General features: G+C 35.4%; 1 protein-coding gene across 3 annotated transcripts in view; it reads left to right on the top strand.

Moving 5' to 3' along the window:
- Nucleotides 1–24,613, top strand: part of IP3K2 (Inositol 1,4,5-triphosphate kinase 2) — a 409,624-nt gene that overhangs the window by 362,356 nt on the left and 22,655 nt on the right. The window lies entirely within an intron of this gene.

Here is a 24,613-nt window from a genome sequence, read left to right as displayed (position 1 = left end):
CAAGTTGTACTTTATTACATTAAAGGTCTATTTCCTTTAAGACTTTTTCGATTACAACCTTGTTATACCCATGAACCTTCCATCGGTGTAGATGCATTAACGTATGCCATTTACACTGAAGAACTGTAAAGTAATAATAATAATAATTAAACAGACCTGATATAATGTTCATGGTCCATGTTAAGTTGAAGCTCATAACCCATGCTAAGTGCCATGGCAACTAGCCTGTGAGACCAAGTGTCCCTGAGCCCCCACAAGCAGGATATGTTTGCTGGGATCTTCCATTAGATGTGTGACAATGAAACACATACTTAAAAGGCCCCTCCTAAAGTTACACAGAAATCTGCGCCGCTTCTAGCTTTCCTCCCGCGCCCCTCTAAGTTGACGATTTTTGCAATAACTTGATCGGTAATTTCGAATCTACTCATAACACCGAAAACCAAACAACATTTTTAGTATTGATTTACCTTATACACTGCTAAAGGTCTTTGTTATGTTCATTGCATTATGTTAGTATTATTATTTCAAAGCATACATTTAAGAAAATGCAAGACACCAATAATTTTGAAAGTGAGCCTATATCATCTAGGAAATGTCTTTAGGTAAACCAATAACTGTTTCGAGACATTGTCTCATAACACAGAAATCTGAATTCGCAGAATATGCGATCGAAATTGTCAGTGAATCATATTTCTTCACTATATGTAAGTTTTGAAAACTGCTATTAATTCTTTTAATAACATTTTCCAGATGATAATATTATATGGGTCACTTGCTATTTTTTTTATTATTCTTTTTACATTGCCTGTAAAAGTTACTCATAACAAGTAGCAATGTTAACTGTACACCACGCGAATGAGTATGGTTTAAAGTAATTTAGTGTCATTTTAGCATTCCATTTTAAGGACACATATTAATATATTGTATCCAGTGTCTTATACTAACTTGTTAATCTCAACAACACTGCGAGTATTCTATCAAGCCAAAATGATATCCATAATTACGCGTACAATTATTGACAAGTTACTTGCCGCAACCGAGAAACTTCCATGCTTCACGGTTTTTCAGCTAACCTCTTCGTCATCACGTGCGAGCTCCTTCGTGGCTACGCGGTTAGCGGACACCCGGGTTCGATTTCCGGCGGGAGCTCAAGTGGTTCGGATTCCACGTTAATTAGTAGGTTTAAGTCTCATATAGCCTCGCTGCTGAACGGGACGTTAAAATCAAAATCAATTCAAATTAACTCGTCCTCACGTCCTATTTTTTTTTTTTCTGTTTTGATATCGGTCCTCAGTTGTAGCCTCCTGCGTCCACTTCCGTTTCTTTCCTGTCACCATTCCCTCTAGTACGTTCCACATGATACAAATTCCTTCTTAGCCAATGTCGCAACCAATTTGTAGTTCTCTTTTCAATAATATCTCGAACTCGAATCCTCCCTTTTTATGCTCCTGCATCCTGGCCAAAATTGATGGTGACAAAGTAGTTCTCAAGCAGTTCTTGAGATTTTCTCTCTCCCGGATGGACATACAGATAGAGTAAATATTTGTAAAATTGACACGTGCGTTTTCTTTGGTTTTTTTTTTTCAAACTTCAAAGAAGGAATAAAATAAATTATCCTTTTATATGAAAATAACTTCCTTCCAGATAACTCCTCGTTCCCCATTTTACTCTTTGTGTAGTGTGATTAACCTGAAATCTAGTCGAAAACAAACGCAATAACCTTTCAATGTTTACTTTTGGACGAGAGAGTAAGCCTGGTTCATAATCTTTTGGAAACTAATTTTAAACGTGGAATGTTATAAACAAGCTAATAATCATTATATATATATATATAGGGTGTTTCAAAACAATACCGACAATGTTTGGGAGATGATTCCTCACACCAAGATAGAACAAAAAGTATAGACCACCTTGGGTGCACAAAAGCTTCCTTTCGGAGTTAAAGGCTGCCGAAAACTTGAAAAAATGAACTTTAAAGGTCCATAGCTCCAAAACTATGGGACCTATCGTAGTCGGGTCAAGACTTCACTTAGGAACTACTACGTGCTCTTTCCAAATATCCAGGTTTCAGAATCCTGTGGTAATTCTGCAACAATGTTTATAGAGGTAGTTGGTGAGTAGGGACTTCAAGTTATATGCCCGTAGTCAAACTCCCTCTACAAAAATTGTTGCGTCAGTACCTTAGGATTCTGAAACATGTAAGCGCACATATTAGTTCCTAAGTAAAGTCTTGAACCGACTGCGGTAGGTCCCACAGTATTTGAGCTATGGGTCTTTTAAAATTCGTTTTTTCATGTTTTCGGGAGCCTATAGCTCCGAAAGGAAGCATTTGAGCACTCAGGTTGGTCTATACTTCTTGTCTTATCTTGGTGTCAGGAATCACCTCCCAAACATTGTCGGTATTGTTTTGAAACACCATATATATATATATATATATATATATATATATATATATATATATATATATATATATATACAGGGTGGGCCATTTTAATTAATCCACGGAAATATCTGAAAAATGATAAAACATAGAAGAAATGTTTCAAGTACACGTTATATATTGCTAAGGGGGAAACCCAATTCCGCCAAAAGTACCCCTCCTCGCCCCCCCTAAATGGGGGTAACGGGGGGTAACTTTGAAATGTCAAATGGGAACATGGGTCGAGTAATACCTCGTTCGAAAGGTCTTGGAAAACTAAGTGACGCTGTACCAAAAGATGTTTCATATTGTGCACCAGTTTCAAAATGGCCGCCATAATATGGTTGGGAAACTCCAGTACCCGTAGTATGAAAACCATGGAAGGTCAATGAATGGAACAAAATTGAAATACGTAAATATCATAGGACATATCAAATGATGTAATCCCTGTGATCCCAGTGGCCTCCCTAAAGGGGTCTTGTGGGCTAACTTCAAAATTTCAATGTCCGACCGGACAACGGTTCGGGCGTACGCTTGACCTACCCAATGCTGTTTGGAAGGCAGACTTCATGCATAGAGAATTGGTGCACTAAGTTAACGCGGATGGCCACAGTTACATTTTGATTAACTATTAGCATTCATGTCATATTGTGAGCTTGAGGGACGAAACGGTGTGTACGTATATCCCCGAAATGCTTTCTGAATAACCAGCACGCATTGCATAAAAGTTTCTCTTTTTTAGTCACTACAGCGTCATCCTTACAAACAAATGTTTGAACCACACCATACCTATTTGTAAGGTTAGCCTTAATTTACGAATTAAAGTAGAGTTCTCGTTTGAACTTTCACTTTACTTTCCACCCCACTCACATACAGAGCGCAGGGAGAGATCATTTTGCAAGACTTGGATTTCTCTCTATACATTATGGCAATTTTACTCTAATATTTTTATCTCTGTTGTATTATTCTCGAGCCTTGGAACGCCTCCGTGGTTTTCCTATTTAATTTTCGTTATTTTCATTTATGTCTAACCGTATTCATACTATGGATACTAGACGTTTTCTTAGACCCAGTCACCATGTCCTTGCGATCATTTTGAAAACGGTGTCTCATGTCGAAAATTTTCTTACAGAAGCTGTTTGATATTAATTTGTCTATGTAACGTGATGTTACTCGCTTCAAGCTGCTATTTGAAATTTTCAAGTTGGCCCCGGATACCTTTCAGTTGGCCCTTGGAGTCACCCCGACAACACCTCTCGATGTGCCTTACGTCAGTTAGCTACTCCAGTTTTTCTTTTGTTGATTTATCTCCAATCGCTTTCATACTACGGGTACTAAACCTTTTCTCTGATACGGATACTATGTTTCGGCGGCCTTTTGAGAACACTGCCATTTCACATCAATCGTTTTCTCCTGCAATATGTTAGATTTTGCAAGATTTATCGAACGACGTACCACTCGACTCATGTTACTATTTGAAATTTTGAAGTTAGCCCCCAAGACCCCTTTAGGGAGGCCACTAGGATCACAGGGACCACACCGTTCGATATGCCCTCACGTATTAAAATTTACGTATTTCAATTTTGTTCCATTCATTTACCTTCCATGGTTTTCACACTACGGGTACTGGAGTTTCCGAACCATATTATGGCGGCCATTTTGAAACCGGTGCACAATATGAAACATCTTTTGGTACAGCGTTACTTAGTTTTCCAAGACCTTTCGAACGAGGTATTACTCGACCCATGTTCCCATTTGACATTTCAAAGTTACCCCCCGTTACCCCCATTTAGGGGGGGGCGAGGAGGGGTACTTTTGGCGGAATTGGGTTTCCCCCTTAGCAATATATAACGTGTACTTGAAACATTTCTTCTATGTTTTATCATTTTTCAGATATTTCCGTGGATTAATTAAAATGGCCCACCCTGTATATATATATATATATATATATATATATAAATCCATACTTTTGTTTGTAAGTGCTGTTTATTTGATATATAGGTGCAAAATATATTCCAAAGTAGCGTAAAATGAGGACATGTATATGTATGTTTGCTAAAATTACCTAGTCATAGTTTTTGTTGTGCTTTTATGACCTTTTGTAGCAGCAAGGTCATGAAGGTAGACATTTGCTATTGAAGTGGGATGCAAACTACTGATCTGATTGTATTACCAATAGGGTTTGAAACTACGACTTAGGTCGTAGACAGATTTTCTAATTGTCTTTTTTCATGACAGTTCCACTAACAAATAGATAAATAAATAAACTGATGTGATAATATTGTTTTTGAATTCCTCTGAGCTAATATACTTGCTTAACATTTCGGCACGGTAACAAAAATTACATTTTTATGTAATCACAAACTTATTTTAGTAAAACTTATAGAAGATGTAAATACGCATAGATATTGTACACAAGACGATAATTGCATAGGTGTCTATCCAATTATTTTGTTTTATTGCGAGCGGTCCCAGTTTCGATTGCCGGTTGGGACACGTGGTCGAAAAAGTGTAAAGAGCTTTTTCAGGCCAGCCACCCTGAGTAAGGTTTTCCTGGGTTTTCCTCATTCACACTAGACAAATGCTGGGATACACAGGTTCTAGGCCCCTTTCTTCTTCTTCTTCTTCCCCGGATAATGTGATCGTCTAGAAACACCCTCATACGTGATGGGATTTTAAAAAGCCATAGCTGCCGGTAATGCCGTGAAACGTAATTCCTAATTCCTCAACTGTTGGCAATTTTCGACTATCACTTATTTGTAATAATCATTGACCTACCTATTACTTAATTAGTTCTGATATTTCATCAAAAATAAAGTACATAACTATGAATATACTATACATTTTCATAGGGTGTCCCAGTTTTAAGTCTAAAAATATGGGAGTCCTGCTTATAGGTTATATGCTATCAACCTTATTACGACAAATTACACATAATTTTGTTCGTAATGAGACATTGATTTTAATTCAATTCACCACTGTTTAACTGTGATGCACGAGTCAATGTTAGATACACTCTCCGAAATGTTAAAAATCACTCTTATGCTGCAGAAGAGGTTTATTGTGAGCCAGCATTTGTCTTGTAAGACAAGAGTTGGACACCTTTGCCTTAGACTAATTATAGTAAAATAAACAATATTGCAATTTTCTAATGAATGAGAATGCCTAACAACGTGTTAAAAAATGAAGGAAAAAATAGTGTGCGCGAACTGTGCTTCTTTCAAGCTTTGATTGTAAATCTTGTTAATGTAACGATTGGCTGAGAGATCTTTTTTCAGAGAAAACGTTATTATTTTTAATAAGCACGAATTTAAATAACTCCTATTTGGATGATTTATAGAGTCGCTGTTTCCGAGAAGATTCAACACTAGTCCAGGGGCATGTTCATAAGTGTGATTAAAAGTCTCTTTCACAGCAAAATATATTTCTTCATTTATAAATTATTTTTTTCTAAGCTTATTAAAAGAAATCAATAGTTACCTCTTCACCATGAAGAGTTTCACTCACATCCAAATGATGACCGGATCTTTCTTTCGCTTCCATCTCTCATTTTTTTTTTTTTTTTTTTTTTTAACTATGGAAACGTGTGATTATACAACGTGATATATTTGACTCGCAGTTCATTAACGTTCTTTACATTCGTTTTATCTACGTCTAGTTTTTGCTTGATTACCTCTAGTGCACCTCTAGTGAACATACGATTTACTTGAAGAATATAGTATAGTTATATGTAGTTACTTTAATGAAATAATGTTCGTACAGTCAATTTAAGAGGCCAGTGGTGTAAATGAGAGTTCCACATCTAGTATGAATCCAACTTTAGACTGTTTCGTATCAATGGTAGTGATATCCCAGTGTGAGTGTACTTCGCGACATTAATAGTATACAGTTGTAAAAATATCTTGCAAAATGATGGTTCATTATCTTTAAAGATTTTGAATCTCAAGAATAAATTAAAAATGGTAAACGTGTTACTCTTCTTGAAGAGCCTAACTCTCTCCTTTTTATAGGCCGCGGTGGATCAGTGGTAGAGTGTTCACCTCTGGTGCATGCGGTCTCTGGTTCGATCTCATCTCGCGCCAAGTGGACTTTGTAGTGAATAGACACCCTGTGTGTGCGTTTTCTCGGATTTTTTCTGTTTCATCCCGCTTTTTTCACTTCACCATTTCATTCATTCTCATCATCACCGCCTCCTTTAGCCTACTCACCACAATCGTGGGACGTAAAAACTGAAAGATCTTACTTCCTATGACGCAGAGTCTGCGGTAATCCCCCTCCCACTTGCCTTAGAAGGGACGGTCCTAAATGAAATTAATTGAAATGGTTTAGTTTCGGAACGCCTTACTACAATAAGGATGCATTCTAGCAGATTGAGAAACTTAGATTCTCAACTAGATCTTGCAACAGTGCGAGACAGAATGAATGTATGTATATTGCGTTGATAGTGTTTATTTTGGGTGGGTATGATTTGTTATAATGAGAATAACATAAACGATAACAGTGATATCACCAATTCCAGAAATGGATTTCGCGTTATAGGTAGTATATACTTAAATAGATTACGAATTACGCATCATACATGAGTTACGTACTTACAACACACGTCTCATGCCATGTCATCTTCCTTCTTGCTACACTCTGTTGAGTGTTTCATCAGCAGGTTTCAAATGTTTGAAAAAGAAATTTACCTGATTAGATTAACATGGGGATCTTGTGAATAGAAAAGTGATGAGTGTTAAATATATGCAAATATTGGTTTATTATACTAACGCATACATACACACGGTCAGTATCGTTTTCATGTATGAGCAATCTTCCTTTATCTGCGTTAATATTAGTTAAGCTGAACGTAACTCAGGAAACGTGTCTAGTCCATACATAGAGAAATATAAGTATGACTAGCTCCACCATTTGCATTAATATACACACACGTGTATGGAAACGTTTTCCCCTTGCGAACCTTGTTTATTCCCTCTACTTCTTGCAAAGAGGAAAGACTCAGAATTTTAATCTGACTCATAATTCTATTGATAGCCAGTCTTGTTAGTTGTGAGGCTTCTATAGTAAAGAAAAAAAGTATAGCAAAAAACAGAAAAGTCATTGTTTACAAGTATCGGTTATTTGTTTTGGTTGTTGTTGCAGTAATACGTCAAGGTGATTTACGTGTTGTGATTCATCAATAAATCTCTACAATATTATGAGATATTCGCTATGCAACAAAATTTTACTAGCCCACATTCCACAATAGAAATCATTTACTTCCCTTTGCTATAATATTAAATACTCACCCGCACCGATGAACCACTCGCCGTGCATCCCTGAGCTATGCTATAGGGAGCATGTCTCCAGATTATTATCTGAGGAACGTGTTGCACGTTTAATTTTGTACTACTAGAAGAACAGAAGTGTCTGAGTAGATACTCCAATTATTTCACTATAATCATTAAAATTTAGTCCAATTGACTTACGATAATATATTATTACTTGCATCATTCAACAACCCAGCTTGGTGAGATCTGCTAAAGGAGATAACAATGCTAAATGAAATTCAACAAATAAGGCGAAGTGAATAAAATTGTAAATAACAAGGCATTAACGCAACAATGAAAAATTTGAGTGAAATAGTTGATGTAATGGTTCTCTCCCACACCCTTGATACTACCTCCCATCAAAGTGTCCTGGTTTGGAATAGCAAAGGCATGGTAACTTTACGTTCAAAAAAGAAATCATTTCAAACGGCTAAACTCTTTTGTTGTGAAAAGGCGACATACAATGCCAATTTCGTTTTTATATTATATCTATAGATTTGTCTGTAATTTCTATCAAATCCTTCTGAGTGGGTTACATTTCAAATAATAAATACCTTGCACTTCTTTATAAGGATAGTCTTTACTGTTCTGGTAAATCAATGTAGTATGAGTAAGTGTTTCACTGTTTCACTGTGTTTATTACAGAAGAAAAAAAAAATATTCTGCAGTAATTTTCAAATTAATGTACTACACCATAATTGAAAAGTAACTTAGTTGCAATTTTGGATTACCTACTACTAACAGGGGCAGACTGGGGCACCAGTGGATGGGGCAACGTGATACAGACGAAAGTGCTTGTTTCTAAGAAAGAAAAAAAATATTTTGTTTGAAAATTTTACCGAGATCGATAATATCAGTGGCCCAACTCTGTAGCTAAACTGATTGGGCCAAAGTTTGGGAGGCCAGTTCGCTCTGACTACTAGGAGGGGGAAGAGAAGTCTAGAAGCAGCTAGACTTCGGAGAAATTTCCTAGCTCTCAGTACAAGGAATGAGAAGGCAAAACAGATAAGGTATATGCCGTATTATATCTGAAAAATATAATTATTGGGGTGATCACAGCATTTAGAACTGTATATTCTTTCGGGATGTTGCTCGGATTGCTGATGTCTTGAAATTAAAAAAAAAAAAAAAATCTTTTGAATTCATAAATATAATAGTACATGTAGATGTAGATTAACCAACTAAATCCCTTTTCTATGTAAGTCTAAGAAAAGCTTGAGATTTAAAATGCGGAGAAACTTTCTTCCTTCAGCAAATTATGTAGTCAATTTCATGCGAGAGTAGTTCTAAAAATAGCACTGTATAGTTACGCAACATGCCTGAGATAATTATATCGATTTTTTATTTAAATACCTTGATATACTCTTTTGTATAATTTACCAGAGTTTCGTGATGTACGAGCAGAATGTATAGTTAAATATGAGAGTTTAGCCACCTAAGTAGATTTTTTTTTTTTTTCGCATAAAGGACGATGGGCAATATGATTTAGTTTTGTTATATACACGGTTGATCCCACAATTATCTTCAGATCGCTAGAATTTTTACACTTGCAGTGCTAATAATAGTAGATAATGTATCTAAATGAAGAGAGAAAAAAAAAATGGTCGTAACACTGTGAGTGCGTCTTGCTACATGGTGCACAAACATACAATAGCAGAGTTGTTGGTATTCACGGGGGAGATCTCTTCACTAATAAGAGGAACAGTTTTCTTCTAGAGGAGCCAAAGAGATTAACTCCCCCAAATCCTTTTTAGAGAGTGTCTTTAAAGACATAAATTAAATACATAATCTGAAATATTCATTTCAAGAAGTTTATTAAGACGTCTATCTAAGGTAAATTGCACTTCCCGGAGAGGGTTCGGATTTATCTAGTGATATATCCTCTACTATTACTAAGAATTGCATTCCCATATTTTTTTACTGACATGTCCCAACAAAACCAGAGGCGTCATTTGGAGGTTTAGGAGGCAGTTGCCTCTGTGACCCTCTTAAACAATGAACTCTGACCTTAAAGGACTTTCTCATTATTATATATGATTTGCTCTTTACTAGAAAGACTTACGTTACATTATTTACGCTAAAAGTGCCACTGGTACATTTCAACTGCTATTAGCTCCAAATATAAGTGTCCTTACATTTTGTTTTGGAGAAGTGGCAACTATACTCCAGGCTCAGGCGCATTATCCTCAAAGGCAGGCAGGCACGTAGGCAGGAATTTATTTCGGGAGGGGTCCAAAGCTTTTGGAGAAGTCCAAATTCAATATGAGGCTAAATTATATTAAAATTTGTAAAATCATTGCTAAATTATAGTAAATTTACAGAAAAAACGATATTTCGAACAGAGGGGGGGGGGGGGGGCTGGACCTCAGGAACCCACTCCCTGCGTACGTTCCTGCCCAAAGGTACTCACGCTTACTAATCTCAATGAGGTTTACGCCTCTCACTCTCTCGGGCTCGTTATCCTTAATTGAGGCTTATACTAGCTCGATCTCTGCGCTCATTTACTTCATTTCATTTGGGGAATCGCTCAAAGCTCGCGCTCGTTCAGATTCAAGCTCTGGTTCACTATCCATTTACATCGCTTGAGCTTAGGCTCGTCGCTGTCTAAGCCCGAGAGAGACGCTTTGCGAATTTTGGCATTTCCGATCTGAAGTTTTAGATGGAGGGAAGTTCTTAGGAGAAATAAGGATTCTTAAGTCAGATCAATGTATAATACGCCATGTATAAGTATATCGAAGGAAAAGATCAAGGGGATAGCTCTACAATGTTGTATTTATGTAAACCGTGGAACGCAAAGTTGGAATCTGGAGAGGCGAATGAAACTAAGACGCGACGTTACAATGCGATAAATGGGTGTGGCTAAGTAACGCACTATCTCGCGAGCTGGTAAAGAGGTGAGAGATACGTACATTGTTCTGTCTTAGCAACGTAGAGAAAGACTCGTGGCAACACCGCAGTTCTCTTATTTGCTAACAGCGTTTAAAGGGAATTGGGAGCACCGCCTTCACAGATCATAAACGCTTTCCCCTAGCATAGTTGTTCAAGGTATAAATAGGTAAAATTTCTTGTGTTTTAAGGGCAAGTCATTTCCAGGTAACTGGTGTATGATGTCAGAGCAGCGAGAGGAAAAAAGTAACAAAGGAATAAGGCGGGTGAATAATGGACAGAAAGTGTTGCCAGTATACGAACAGTTATGGATTTATGAATAGTATACCTACAAAATTACTGACTCGGACAGCTTTTTTTTCTTTCTTTCTTTTTCTTTCTTTTTTTTTTTTTTTGCTTGTCATCACTGCCTTTGTCAATTGCAAGTTTTTTTTTTTTTGCCTGGCCATGTCTCGTTTACTGATATCGGGGGGAAAGTATCGAACTATGACGTCAAAGAACAATCAATGTGGAAACTCCCGTTTTAGACAATGTTTTTAGCTGAACTTCGTAGAAAACTAAAAATAACTTATTTCACTCATCGATATTATGGCATCCGTATCGAAACGTCAGAAACTGCTGGTGCAAACTTTATTTTATTTATGAAGTGTGTGCTTTTACTAATCTACTCTGTAGTAGTGCGTAATGAGTGATAAAAGTCAACAGAACAACTAGTTTCGATGTGTATTTTTAAAACCAATATATGAGGTTAGAGGAAGTTACTTAGAAGAAGCTACGCAATGTTCGAAAGCAAATAAAACACAAACAGTTTTTATTTTTAGCCACAGACATTCACTTATGCATAAGAAGACACTATAGAACGTCAAGGGAAAAAAATGTCATTAACAGTACGTGCGTAATGAGCTGTAATTTTACTCCGTCTCAGGTTTAATAATGTTAACGTGCTTTATACTCTCTGTGAGCATTCCAGCGTGCCCTCTTCTCGAAAGTTGGGTAGGAGTACTAAATATACAAGTGGCCGTGAACAGCATAATTTATTTATTTTTTTATTTTATTTCTCGTCAATGAATTAATGAGTGTTTGTGCCTGAAGCACCCACGTGGAGAGTATATTGTCATTTGTCGCGTCCATGAACTTCAATCTTGGCCTTGAGAGGAAATATCATTGGCACTCAGCCTTCGTGATTTTGTTTTGATACAAGAAACATTTCATCCAAACAGATTAAAAAAAAAAAAAGTGTTGAATTTTAAAATCATGTTCTAAATCTTCAACGAATATTATTAACATTTTGTAATGTTTACATTTGTGAAAATAACATTCGAGATGTAAGATGCAGGCCCAGATTAACGCTTGGGCTGAGAAGGCTGGAGCCTAGGGCGGCATATTTGACTTGCCTTTTTTTGTAACCAGTAACGTGATGCTAGAATTTTGAATAGGTATACGCTCGGCTTTTTTTTTTAAAAACGTATAACAAACTCTCATACATCATCGTCTTTCGTAAATTCAAAGTGAGGTATACATTGGACTATTAAAATATTAAGTGAATATACGCACCATTACTTCCCTGCTACAAGTAATCACTCACTCACTGTATAGCCTATGGAACCCGAAGGTTCAGTGGCGCGTTCACAAAAGCTCTCAATTAACTTCTTTCTGTCCTTAATTAACTACATTCGATTTCTACTTTCAATTCCCATTTCTGCGAGATACATTTCATCATTATCTTCTCATCTCCGCATGGGTCTTCCTAATGGTCTTTTCCCAATGTTTAAAATTTTGGAAACTTTTTTCATTTTTTTTTTCATTTTCATATTTTCTTTTTTTTCATTCTGGCTACATGTCTGCAGGCTGTTAGACTTAATGATTCGAACAATGTTAGGTACAGTCAGTGGCGTATTTACGATTTTGTTTCGGGAGGGGCTTTGCTAACTTTCGGGGGGGGGGCTTTGCCTGGAAATGTGAAAATTCTGCAATTACTTTCATTTACTTTACTATACTAAGTAAGATTTCGGGGGGGGGGCTTAAGCCTGGAAGCCACCCCCCTAAATACGCCACTGGGTACAGTATAAATTATGCAGTTCCTCGTTATGAAGTTCCCACCATTCGCCGTTCCCATCCATCTTTGGTCCAAATATTTGCCTCAGGATTTTATTCTCAAATACTCCTAGTCTACTTTCTTCCCTCAAAGCAACCAACCATGTTTCGCAACCATACAATACAACAGACATAGTTATCGTTTTGTATAGATATTTTAAGTGTCGAATGTTTCGACAGAATTCGCGAGAGCAAAAGAGTTTAGCTTGAGTAACAATAATAATAATATATGAATTCCCTGCTTCCCCGTTCCTTACAGTAGCCCCATTTCAGATTTTGCCAGCGGGGGGGGGGGACAAGATCTAGCGAAGTAAGTTTCGTGTTTATTATTATTATTATTATTATTATTATTATTATCGGTATAAAAGTTATTAAAAAGCATGTGTTTCTCACTCTCAGGGGCAACTTAGTTTGGAAAAGATAAGATTATTTTAAGATTATTTAAGAAAATTGATTGGTAATACTGTTCCTAAATTCCATTAATAACTTCCCTTCCAAAGACACCACTGTAACATGTTGCATGCTGTTGGAAAGGTCATGCCATTACCTTTCAAATGCGTTTACTCCCCTGTGGAATAACTAAAGGTGAGCGATAAACGTAAGGTCAAAAAGGGTTTACAAACCTGTAGCCCCCAAACCTTTCAGAATAGGACCCATGTTAATATGAACTTTTTGTGCTTAAGATCACTCATATTACCCTTTCCTAAAGTATTCCCCTTTCCTTTTGAAACATCCTTTATACAGGATGGACCATTTACCATTTGTAACAGATACAAGAAAGTGAAAATTTGATTTTTTTTTTTCAGAAGGACTTTGTTTCGAAAAAATGTTTAGATAATTATGACATCCAATTATATATGGTTCCCAATAGACAGAGATCATAATGCCATTTACAGCAATTTAATATCTCAAACCATTCGGGAGATCTGAAGAAAATGGCAAAATTTGATATATTGCTTAAAATGGCGTAGCCCTATTTGCGGGAACCTTCTCAAACAAATTTTGATTTACTTTGCTTCTATAACACCACAATAATACTTTTTGGTAGGTATAATTATGAACGTTTCCGGAATTACATAATTTTAACCAGTATAGCAAACATTGAACGATTTTATGATATTTCCAGAGCGTTTAACGTATCAAATTGATGTAAGCGGCATTATGATCTTCACAACCATTGTAAACGATTTATGCAGTTGGACAAGGTACTTATTTAAGCAGTTTTTTTGAAACAAATGCTTTTGAAAAAAAAAAAAAGTCAGATTTTCAATCTTTTGTAATTTTGTTCGTTTTCATTGGAAATCCGTCATATCATAATGATCATAGTGTTAGATACAGAAGTATTTTGAGTGAGCATTGCACTCTATTTGCGTTATTATCCCTATAGAAGCCACTGAAATTTGGATGTTTGTAATTCTGACATTCGTAGTTTGCAACACTGCGTAATAAATATGGTATTGTATTATTCCTTTTACACGTAGATTTAAAATATACATTAACTTGAAGTAGTGAAAAATACAACTTTGTTGGGTAGACAGCACTGTTAACCTTCCGGTATCATAGAGTATACTAAATAATGTCCCCTGCCGATATTTACTAGTACAAAAAATTTTAGCGTTTTTTGTTCATTAAATGTTACAAAAGCGTATCAAAATAAACGGTCCATTAATATAACTGTAATTTCATAATAAAACATGAAATTACATTACTTGGGGTGGGTAAAGGACGATTCCGGAAGTATGTCAAACCTACCGCCTCACAGCATTTTCAACCTATAAGATGTAGGAGATGTTTGAATATTTCAGTATACATTTCAATCGACATCTTTAAAATTACTAAAACATCGAACAATCAATCTGTAGGCACATTCGTGCAAATTCTGAGTAATTAAAGAAATTTGCATAATAGTCCTATATTTTAAATCACCGTTGTACCCACTCACAATTCAAGAAGACAGTAGGGTTTCGATGGTCTACCCTTTCGACCCCTGCTCTCTGCAAGTGCTTTATGTAGCAGTCTAGAACGGTTCTCAAAGTAGTAGTAATACTGTCTTCATGCGCAACAGTATTACTGCTTCTTTAATGCGATTAATGCGATCCGGGAATTTTCACCCTGGATCTGCCTATTAAAATTAGTTAATATAGGCAATACAAAATCAAGAAATTATACGTTGTTATAAGGGCGTTTAGTCAATTAAGGATAATTTCTGCAGCCAAAATCCTATTTTCTACGACTACTAGCGTAAATATCAAGAAATGTATTAATTTTCTTTCAGATAGTTTACAAAAAGGGATGAATACTCAATTTTCTTCTTGTAACTTCTGGAAAAATCGACCTGAACCTCGGAAGGCCCTTAACTGAAATAATCGGAACAGTGTTCGGAAGTACAGTGCTTTATTAAACAGGACACTTAAAGGCATTTGTGGACTAATTTGTCAATTTATAATATCTCCAACACTGGTGGATTTGTCAACATTTGATGTTAATACGTATAAGGGGAAAGCAAGGTTTAGCTCTATTACACACCATCCTATCACAATACATGCGGTCTGATATCCCAGATAGCAAAAATGACTTGCAACAAACTTGCAGCAGATATGCAATTCAAGTCTGGCAAATTTGAAGCAAGTTTAATGCAAGTTTAATGCAAACTTCCTAGTTGACGCTCTTCGAACTTGCAGCACAAGTGTATGGTAAGTTTGCAAAGCAAGTTTCTGCAAGGGGTTTACTTGCACAGCAAGCCTACTGCAAGTTTCCTTTTGCACTGCAAGTGCACAGCAAGTCGGCAGCAAGTTAGTGCAGGTTTGACGCAAGTCTGCAAGGATAGCACTTGCACTGCAAGTCTACAGCAAGTTTGTAGTAAGTCTTCTGCAAGTATATACTTGCATTGCAAGTCTACAGCAGGTCTTAAGCAAGTGAGTGTAGTAAGTCTTCTGCAGGTATATACTTGCATTGCATTGCATGCCTTTTATAAGCCGGACATTTACTGTATACGAACAATCACACAGTATATTTTTCTCAACAACTTTGTCAAATAATACACGTTTAAAATATAAATTATCTCTATATACCAGATACTTACGTAATTATCTTAATTATCCACTTGTTTTAATGCTTCACACTCTTCGCACCTACTACAAATGGCGGCTTGACCGGGAGATTTCTAAGATTAGACTTTTGTGCCACCTGTTGGTAGAAACTAAGCTGACATACTTGCTACAAAGTTGCAGCAAGCCTCCGAGGCAAGTAAAATCTAGCAAGTGAAAATCAAATTACGTAATTTACGGGTAACTCTTTCAAAACGCCTGCAGCAGGTGTACAGTGCACGGAAAGTCTAGCAAGTTAAAATCCAAATATAGTGAAAGACTTGCTGCAAACCAACGTGCTATTAGGGATACATTCGTTTGGATTCAATATGTATAATTTTCCTACTGCTGATCATTAATTGCAACTTCTTCAGATTTCTTCTTTAGATTTTCTTTAGATTTAGATAGTTCTTTAGATTTTGGGAGATGACTAGTGCCCTTAACTGTCACTAATAGAAAATTGCTCGAAAAAATAGTAATAAAAGAACTCCTATTTTTATTTTTTTTTTATTTTCCGTTATTTTTATTTTATTTTGTAAGGGGAGATGCAAGAATAGTTAGGATTTTTCAAAACAGAAAACTATAAGAGTAGGTGATATCACCTTCAGAAGTGGAGGTTTCGGGGTTTTAACCCCACCTTGAGCAAGGTATTATGAAAAAATCAACATTGACTATATTAAGGTACACAAAAAATACGCTTGTCCTAAAAGGATATGACATTGATATCTTGAACCCCTCCCTCCGTTAATGAAATTGTATATACGCCACTGAGGGATATTGTGAATGAATATGTATGCATTACGAATTTATTTTAGATGTTTTTTTTTTTTTTTTTTTTTCACTTTCACGTGCTAAAGCCACAATTAAAATTAAGCTGTTGGAAGACTTACGCTCTCATAATGTATACCGAGAGTTATAATTCCTTACAATCTCTTTCTTTTAGAAATAATAGAGTATATGGAAGGGAGGGAAATGTTATGATGCAAATGTATGCATACCTATATGAGTTTTCATCATTACTAAATAATGTAAACATGTGTTATGTAATTTTTTTGCGGCATAAAGTTACTAAAATGTAAGTCAATATGGCATTCAATACATTATGCATACAGACATTCAATTTACTTGCTTTACTATGTAACTTGATGAATCTGATTGTACAGTTGTTTTCGAAGTATGAACCGGCCACTTACCAAGGTTTTAAGTCTTGCACTCTCACTTCTTTAGGATGAATTGTCAAATGCGGTCTATTATTTGCCTCTTTGAGACCTTTATTATGATCCTAAATATTAAAATTTCTAGTGTTTTGTTTGTTTTTAGTCGACTAATTAATATTTGTCCTTTGTCAAATTTAGAACTACTAGGTTGCTGCAAATGAAATATCCGTTTTGACGTCTGGTCAAAACTCATCTTTGCAACACAACATAGGGATAGACTGGAGTCACATACCTAACGTCACAAACTCTATACACGTTCAGCAAACTGGCTAGGTTACCCAGTCTGTCAGAAAGCACTATTTAAGAGCATCGTGTGAAAGTGCATCATGGAGAACACGCAATTGTGAGTAGTCTTTCTTTACGGGTCCAAACTCGAACATTCTACACTGCAAATCGTAGAAAACATGAACAGTGTATTTGGGCAAGAAATGGCGAATCAACGTGCCTTTCGGTGCTGGCTTGTCGAATTTCATTTCAGTGACCCAGCATTCTAAAATGAGTCCCGTGGGTGCAGTCTAACATTATTTTTGGATGAGTTCCTTAACACCACGGAGGAAAATTCTTCCACGTGTTCATGCCATTGCAGACAAGTTAGGAATACAGCTACCCCTGTCGATACAATCGTACAATCTTCGTACAGTCGATAAAATGAAGTTGGTCTCGTGGATGGCACATGAGTTGACATCGACCAAGAAGAATCACCATCTAGAGGTGTGCAGATCTCTGAGTTTAAGGAATAAGTGGGAAATTTTCCTGCATCGGATTGTCATTTCACATGAAAAACGGATCAAACAAATATGCTATTCTATGACAATCGTAAAGGTCAGGAAATGGTTGAATCGTTATAACGTCCGGAACTGTTCCCTAAACCAATTTTCCATCCACAGAAGATGGTGTTGCTGGCATAGTGGGAGTAATCCATCTTGTCTTTTCTCAGGTTAGGTGAAACCATCAGTATTGATTATGTTCTCAACTACATGAAACATACCGCAAACTTGTCTGTAAGTATCCAGCAGTGGTTAACAGACATGGTGTCCTCATGTTGGGCGACACTGCTTGCCCACATGTCGCGCAAAGGACGGCTCCCCATGAGTTGCAATATAAAACCATTCCTCACCCAACATATATCCCTGATATCTCTCCATCTCGATCACTTCTTGAAAGGTCTTCTCTGAAGATCAGGTGCTGTAACGCGTGGTTGAGAACTTCGCATTGCAAACTTCAGACTTTCTTTCGTCACAAAATCCAATCTTTCCGTGAGCGATAGCAGAAGTGTGTTGTTGTCAACGGCAATTATTTTATTAACCAGGTATTGTAGTTTTCATGTTTTAGATTGTTTTGTAAGTATTGCGCTCATAGGACCATTACACTGTATACTTATACAAACAAGTATGCTATATATCTATATCTATCTATCTATCTATCTATCTATATATATATATATATATATATATATATATATATATATATATATATATATATATAATATTACTTTTGAAAATGGCGCATCTGGCGCGGACAGTTCAAAGTATGATATAAATCACTGCAGTGTGTTAATGTTGTTCCACCGGAAATTGAATCCGTGACCTCATGCACCAAAAGCATTACAAGCTTTGAAACTTATCATTGATCATTATAAAAAAAATAAATAAATAAATAAAAATAAATAAATAAATAAATAAATAAATAAAATAAAAATGAACGTGTACCATTGAAAAATGATCAGATAGTATTGTTTCTGTTGAACTTGTAACAGTAGTTTGATACTGACAGGGATTAGGTTGTAACTTATCTCTTTTTTGCGAAAATAAGTTTTCTCTAGTCTTTGAAATTTTTATTTTTATTTTCAACTTGATGCATCAAGAAATTCTTCGTTCATGTGGCAAAAGCCAATCGTTCTTGCGGAGAAATGAATGAGTTATAACAGTTATGGAAGTCTGAATGTCAGATACATATTTTAAGTGTAGCTTCAGCTTTATATTGCTTCTGGTTAGTTCGAATTTTATGTCACGGTTTTAGTGATTATTATCTCAGACATTGTTTGAGAGTAATTCCCTCAATTTAACTCTATATTGCGTTTGTATAAGTATTCCAAAAACTCAGTTCAACGATCGGCTACTTACATATGAATTCGTTCATGAACATTCCAAAATGGGTAGATGGGAATGGAATTCCATAATTTTCTGAAATAATTGAAGCGAACGGGGTACATATCTCAATCTCAGACGGGGACATACACAGGGAGTGGGTCCAGGCCCCCCGAAATCCGGACTTTTCTGTAAATTTGCTCTAATATTAGGGATAATTTTACAATTTGTAATATAGTTTATCCTTATTGAATTTGGATCTCCCAAAATAAATTGCTGCGTATGTGGCTGATGCCGTATCTCTAATTCCTTCACGATATATCGCAAACTTTTTAAGGACTCGCAGGGATGGATAATTTAGAAATGGATTCGATGATGCTTGAAGAATACACGTGTTTCATAAACTAACTGCGAGTTGAATTGCACTACATTAACGTTTAAAATATAATCTTAAATTATAATCTTAAACAATATTATAAAATACTTCTTTTTTTATTGCAACTAGGCACTTACCTGTATATTGAACAACAGAAACAGTAATTGTATATATATATACTATATATACAATACTGTTATATATACAATTATGTTACTATATATTTTGGGAGATCCAAATTCAATAAGGATAAACTACAAATTGTAAAATTATCCCTAATTTTACACTACTGACATTTATGTATATATATATATATATATATATAATTTCAGTAGTGTAAAATTTTATCTTTGGAAAACTATCGAATAACATCAATAAATTTTTGAAATGAACAAATCATATACAGGTAAATAAATGGGGCCAGAAGGTTATCGAACTCATGGTTCAAGCAGAGGGAAAAGTGAAAAGAAATATGTTTTTGCTCATAAGACTTCCGTGAGAGACTGCACACCCATTCCATTAAGAAGCTAATGGTGCTGTTGCACCGAGAGTTTGAGGAAAATCTGACTCTAGTCTACGTTAAGTTATTCGGATGTTTAGTTTTCCTCCTAGGAGCCACGCTGTAATGTACTTCTTTAACCTCTATATCCGAACCAGAACTTTCTGGTAATTAAAAGCTCAGTCCTTGTGGCATTCAAAGCAATAAGCACGATGCAGGAAGATATTGTGTTTAATAGTCTTCTGCGAAGGACAACTGCAGAAATACAATGAGACATTAAGCATATTAGGATAATCGTGGCCATTTTATATTGACATGTGGCCAATGATATATATTTTTAACGTGTTGGTTATTGGAGTTGCATGTAAATATCCTGACATGATCGTTAGAATAATGTAATCACAGAGTGACTAGTACGAGGAATTATATAGTTTCTTAGAATGATTCACATTAATGTCTGTTTGGGGAACTGCGATTAGAATACGTGTGTAGGTATTTATGGTGTTCAGTTGGGTTGGTAAATTGCACTCTTCGTAGTGTAACTTCAAAGCCCTCTATTCATATCCAATATACTGTGTTGCAAAGTATGTTTCAAAATATTGAGAAACTGATTTGGTGTTTAGTCATTTATGTTTTTATTGCAAATAACAGATCCATTGAGTAAACCTAGTTTTTTTCCTAAATCTTCTTTAACGTCCAGAGTATCAAGATTCTATTGTAATTTCAAATTGCTATTTCAGTTTAGTTGATGTTGTTATCCTTTAAGAAGGAAGTAAATAACATCGGTTAATTTTCCTATACTAACTCGTGCATCAGACTCTCTTCTTAATTTTCCTAGTTCTAGCAAGGAAAATTCGCCTTTGCACCCTTTTATTTGATCATCTAAGATCAAGAACAAATATTTGATGTAAAGTATCAGCCATTTCAATTCTTTAGGCATACTTTTTATATGAAAGAAAATCAACATTACTGAACTCTACTGTACTAACATATTGTATAGTTGAGAAGATAATAGTGGGTTATGTACTTGTTGCGTTCTATAGTAAATGAATAAGCATATTTCTACAATCCTGTTTTCTCCTCCAGAGACATCACAGATTGCGAACCTAATTATTAGCATTTCTTCTTTGAAAGAAAAGTTAATCGATATGTAACATTTGCAGACTTTTTCTTATATCTTTGCCTCAAAGCTTTCCATCGACTGGATTATAATGAATGTTGGACCAAAAATATTAAGGTTTTCAGAATTACATTCTGGTACTATTTAGTTATTTTATTTATTTTACGTGTCATTACAATTCGTTTGTATAATAGCCTTATGATTTATTATGTACTGATTGTAGAAGGTGGTTCGTAAATTCCAATTTAGTAATCTTCAAAATAATTCAAATGTTTTATCACTTTCTTAGCTGATTTTTAATATTCAACCATGAGAAGCGTACATAATCCACTTTTGCATATTTAACAAGATGTCTACATTCATACACACTTATTTACTACGTTTCCATAGCAACAACTCTCTTTTCTAGTTAACGATTACAAAATAATCTCTCGATATCTCTGTGTGTGTCTTTCTTTTCTTTATATATAATACTGCTCAAATAATTCGCCTCTGATCCTTTTTATAAGCTGGCACAGATTGCTAATATTATATACAACGTTATCGTTGTAATTGGTACACTCATGTCCAAAATGATTGTCGCATATCTATAACGGCCTTCTTGTAAGAATATAATTTGATAATGATTTTACAGGGTATTTTTAATATTGATACTATGTGTATAATCTGGAAATGTATATTTGTGGTAAATTTCATAGGAAAAGAATTATAAATACGAAAATTAGAGTAAGTAAAACACAATGTTTCTAAATGGACAATTAAGTTTTATTTTCGTTTTATTGTTCTTATTCACTGCTCTTTTGAAATGAAATTTGCCACATACATGTCTTTGCCGATTATACACATACTAACATTATAAGAAATACCGGGCGAATTCATTATCAAATTATATTCCTACAACAATATATTTATAGATGTGGGACAATAATTTTGGACATGAGTGTACATGCAATGGTATAAGTAGATTAAAATTGGAATTATATTAACCGAAGGTTTTCTTTGTATATTTTGCCAGTCCTTTGCATAGTTTTCCAGCTGAAAAATGATCCAAATAATCCAGGTTACCGCAATATAATCCAGGTATCTTGATTCCGAATACAATATGGAATATATCAGAGAAGATAGAGTAAGCCAATTATTTGGGCAGAACATTTGATTAGGTTATCGGCTTTTTTTCCAACGGATGAAGAAGAGTAATGGATTACCTTCGATTGCAAACTACATTTTCGCCCATGTAATGTCCCCATATTTTAACCTAAAATTTCAGGACGTGGACATTACACGGGTATTTCAGTTCGTAAGTTTGATTACCAGAACTTATGTCGTATCTGAAGCAAATGAAAGGTATTTAGGGGGGGGGGGACTTAAGTCAATATCGTTATATACAGTACTTACCCTACACAGATTTGATCTGTTCCTTTTGTTGTTGGGAAATGCTTCTATTTTCGTATTTCATAAATAGTAGGAAAGAGACCAATGTGGACTACACAAGGGAAGACATTACAGAGCATATACCGTATGGTGCCTTCTGGTAACCAAACCTCGAGCAATCATACGAAGACAACATTCTTTTGTACACGTTCTATTATTATATTTATATTTATTTATACTCTATATCGGCTTAAATATGTCACGTTAATTCTTAATAGTAAACAGCCACGCTAATAGATGTTGCTAGCTTATGTAGGCAATTTGCAAATTTAAAACCGACAATTTAATTGTATCATAAAAACTGAATTGTTTCAATTAGAATTTCATAAACTCAAAATAAAACAGAGTTGTGTATTTCTGCAGCAATATATTTTGATGATTTAATTTTACAACATAAACTATATTGTTTGGATTTAATTATTTTAATTATTGGCATTGATGCTGCTGAACATGAACGTACGTTGTTTATTATTAAGACAAGGGCCGTTACTATATGTAGATTTGGCCATTAATATTTGTGGAACCGCAAGCCAGTTGATGAGCAAACTTTAACAACAACGAATGCTAAAGAATTCGAGATCTTAATTAAGCGCAATTTTAACCTATAGTGTGTAGAAGGCACAACAACCAGTATACGTAAAGTAGTTGACACAAGAAGTGAGAGATTAAAAACAATGTTTCTAAATGTTCAAGTAATTTAAACGTTGTTTTGTCCTGGTTGGACGGATTCTCCCAACTACGCAAGCAGTCTCGTGAACGTAAAAGAATTTCTTTGTTTCTAGTATTCGTTTTCTTCTTCTTTCTTCATCAACGCATTGGAAAGTCCCAATTATTCTAGGCTTGTTGCTGCCTGGTAGCAACACTTGATGATATGCACGGTCACCCGTTTTAATTAATATTCTTTCTTTCACACCTAATTGAATTCCATTCTTAGCCTTACGAAGCTTTGCATGTAGAACTTCTCGAGAAAGGTCATATGAATTTCTCATAGTTAAAAGAGAAGAATTAAAGAATAATTTATCAAACAGATTTGGAGATGAAAACTTCTGCTATGAATTTCTGTAACCTATTGATTGAAGAATAAGTTTGTTTAAATGATAACAAGTACTTTAAGTAACTATATTATATTCTACTTGCGCTTTATTTTATTTTTTAAAAAAGTTGCATTTTTAGGAATTATAAGAATAGCATTGCTTTTAATTCATTTATGCGCATTTTCAAACAAAAGTGTTAACAGGTACTTTTAGTGTTGGTGATTAATGAAATGAATTGTGGATGCTTGTAGAAGAATTGCTGGAATAATAATGTTCGAAAAAGTGGGAGAACTCACAGATACAATTTTGTTTACAACAAACACCCATGGCCTAGAATCCAGGCCCGTAGCCAGCCCCAAAATTTAGGGGGGGGGCCCGACCCAATCATATTATACTTCATCACCATATTATAGTTCATTTGCAAACCTACCGTGAAATTTTATGGGGGCCAGCCAAAATTTAGGGGGGACGGCCCCCTCTTGCCCCCCGTGGATACGGACCTGCTAGAATCGAACCACAGATCCACCGTTTCATTAAAAAGCTGCCCTTATTTGAGATTGAAATGAAATAAAATATAATAATAATAATAACTCAGGAATCTTTTTAAAATCTTTTAATTGTGAAGCACGTTCTAATCTTCGAAGGTGTATCAGGCAGGGCTATGTCTGAACACACACGTAATTCCGGTTCACCCGTTTTCAGGTATATCGAGACATCTTACATGGGCGGAGAAAGTCACTCATACAGGGTACATGACGTACTAGTTGAAAAGTCTCTAAAATAGGGAAAAAATTTTGAGTAAGCGGATAAGGTGGTGATAAAGACGTTATATCAAGTTAATGATACGAGGTGATGGGTCACATTGTCATGTGACCTTGTCTACCCAACTTTTTATTGCCGGTATTCTTTCTCAACAGTTGAAGTTTAGGTTCATTGTGTATGGGTCCACTAACTCAATGTTCGTAGGTTGAGGGAAATTTTCTTAATTTTAGGGAAATTTTGTAGGTAAATTTAACAAATAGGGAAACGGGAGATTTTTCGATAAAACATGAAAA

This window comes from Thermobia domestica, chromosome 9 (genome assembly GCF_964235325.1).
Source record: "Thermobia domestica chromosome 9, izTheDome1.hap1.1, whole genome shotgun sequence".
Lineage (NCBI taxonomy): Eukaryota > Metazoa > Arthropoda > Insecta > Zygentoma > Lepismatidae > Thermobia > Thermobia domestica.
Note: the sequence above shows the minus strand (reverse complement) of the source record. Positions and strands in the feature narration are given on the sequence as shown.